The 2,500-nt window shown below is 32.6% G+C and overlaps 1 protein-coding gene across 7 annotated transcripts in view; it reads left to right on the top strand.

Annotated features, from left to right (window-relative positions):
• Nucleotides 1–2,500, top strand: part of LOC122266500 (pseudouridylate synthase RPUSD1) — a 13,107-nt gene that overhangs the window by 946 nt on the left and 9,661 nt on the right. For 4 of the 7 annotated variants that reach the window (XM_086538086.1, XM_086538085.1, XM_086538083.1 and 1 more), the window contains exon 2: nucleotides 1,133–1,207. The exons of the other annotated variants lie outside the window; for them this stretch is intronic. The gene's annotated coding sequence lies outside the window, so the exon portion shown is untranslated. The remainder of the gene's footprint in view (nucleotides 1–1,132; nucleotides 1,208–2,500) is intronic. 7 annotated transcript variants of the gene reach the window in all.

The following is a 2,500-nucleotide window of genomic DNA, read 5'->3' as shown; positions in this document are numbered from 1 at the left end:
CTAATGAGAGCTACCCTTAGATCGACTGGCCAGTCATAACGAACTTTGAGTCAGTTGATGCACTGTAAAGACGGATGTTGTTGTGTTTGCAGTATTGGTCTTGGAACGGGATATACATAAACAATATATTCAAAAGGCATCATTGCTATATAAGGAACCAGTCCAAATATGCATAGAAACCAAAATAAAAACTTCCATATGTCAAAGTAGGTAGCAGAAGGGCTATAAAAAGGCAAAGCCCCTCTTTTACTAGGGCTAAACTTCTAAACTAGATGATGTTAGGTTGGTTGTTGGGTTAGGATTTTGTAGACAGAAATGCCCAGAAAACAACGCATTCAAAATTCCCACTAAAAATCTCTTTGTGCCATAGTAATTGTGCTTGCTGAGTTCACGGTACACCATGTGGCGAGTGAATTGTAAAGAAACCGCATCTTTAACCATTTTATTTTACAGTAGACAGATATATGATAAAACCAAACCATTTGTATCCTATATCTATGCAGTTTATTCATATATTACACCGCAATTTACCTGATCTACGCCATGGCCTCTCCTGCTATCAGGGCCCAGATTATGTGGTACAGGGGTGGAATTGACAATTATATCTGCTATATATGAGAAGTAGAGAGTTATAATGATAATGCTAATATTAATGTTACTTGTTTGTTTGTGCTCATGTGTGGATAAACAGACCTCATCCTTGTATGTTCTGGGAAGATAGGACTTATATATCTGGATGATTTATTATCAAACAAGGAACTAATCAGAGATGTCTCTTGGCTGAAAATTGTTGGTAGAAGTTTGCTTGCCTTTGCTGATTTGCTGTAGGTCGAACTTTCTGTATTTTTTCTTCAAATAATTCACTGTAGGGTGGATACATTAGTTTAGAGGACCAACTGCAAAGGAATGAAAACAAGTTACTAAAGTGTGTAGGATACACTGTATTGAATAAATTTGGTATATATGGTACATCAGGTCTTTGAATTTTTCAAAACAGTAATTTGAAGACATATTTCAAGTTTCCATGTTTTCCCTTAGATATTTTACACTAATCATGTGTGTCATTTGCACATTTATTAACATACCAAAATGTTTTATTGGTTTGCTCAAAATTTTTTTTTTTTTCGTCAAGACGATACAACACGAACCTCTATTCACCACTGCCGCTTGTTAAACATGCCTGGTTGATCTTGAAAACTTTACCACAGTAAGTTTAGATATATTTCAACGTGTTCTAGCACAGTGTTCTTCAAACTTTTTTTATCGTGACCCAGTTACACCCCACTTGGATTATTACATACTAATCAGTAGTTTTTACACTTTCCTTTATCTTGTACAAAAAAGTTTGTCTTTTGGTTACCTACCTTGTATACTAAAACAAGCAATTATTTAATTTTTTATGTATTCTTTCTTGATTCTATATTGCTGTCCTTTTTAATGATATACAGTGACCCACTGACCATTAGCTTGCAAGCCACTACTGGGTTGTGACCCCTACTTTGAAGGACTCTGTTCTGGTATATGCACTTATGAAGAGTTTGCCTCAAGTATTTATGATAGTCAGATACTAGACTAGTCTATAGTATAATGAGTATACATCTATTTTCATGATAACATTGTGTCTCCAATTTATATCAGGGATGTGTCTAAATGAGAAGTTTTATAATTAAGTGTACAGTACCCAATTTTAAAAATTCCATTAAACTTTATTCAGTTTTTGTGCATTTTTCTTTGGCAAGTACTTAAGTAAGTCTCAGAATAACTACAAATCTTTCTACATGTAAGATGACTAAATATACATTTTTTTTATTAGCTAAAGTTAGTTCTATATGTTTAAGTAAAAGTACTTTTCCCTACTGGAACAGGCTACATCTTAAAATGTTCAGCCTGGGCTGAGCATTATAATATATGTGTATTTTCTATTATTTTTTAGACTTTTCTATATATAATATATTAGCAAAGTGATACAAATTATCCTTTGCTATAATAGAGCTTTATATCTGAAGGATTAGATGGATTGTAATTTGAACAAGAGGATAAATGCAGTACGAAAATTATCTGACTGTGAAACATTCCTGTCCAAGAGTGATTAAGGCATTAAATCTGTTTCAGATACACCTATTTTTTTTTTTTTTTTTGCTTTTGTTTACAGTGGATGAATCCACAGAGTATGACAATGATCACATAGTATTTTTTTTTATAGGATTCTTTCATATACATTGAATTTTTTGCTGTTTTCTGTTTCCATGCTGAATTCAATATATTTAATACTTATTTGAAAGCATGGTCTCTAAAATAGGCCTTGAGTATATTATTTATCTTCCAGCAGCTGCTATTACTGTTGCTGTTCTTGATTAGTAATAGACAAGTAGAGTGACTAACAGACAAAAAAAAAATGCAGTATGAAAATTATCTGACTGTGAAACATTCCTGTCCAAGAGTGATTAAGGCATTAAATCTGTTTCAGATACACCTATTTTTTTTTTTTTTTTTTGAAAGC

This window comes from Penaeus japonicus, unplaced genomic scaffold (genome assembly GCF_977035675.1).
Source record: "Penaeus japonicus unplaced genomic scaffold, GWHDUDI00000001_assembly GWHDUDI00000006, whole genome shotgun sequence".
In the NCBI taxonomy this organism is placed as follows: Eukaryota; Metazoa; Arthropoda; class Malacostraca; order Decapoda; family Penaeidae; genus Penaeus; species Penaeus japonicus.
The sequence above is the reverse complement of the archived record's forward strand: the minus strand, read 5'-3'. Positions and strand labels throughout refer to the sequence as shown.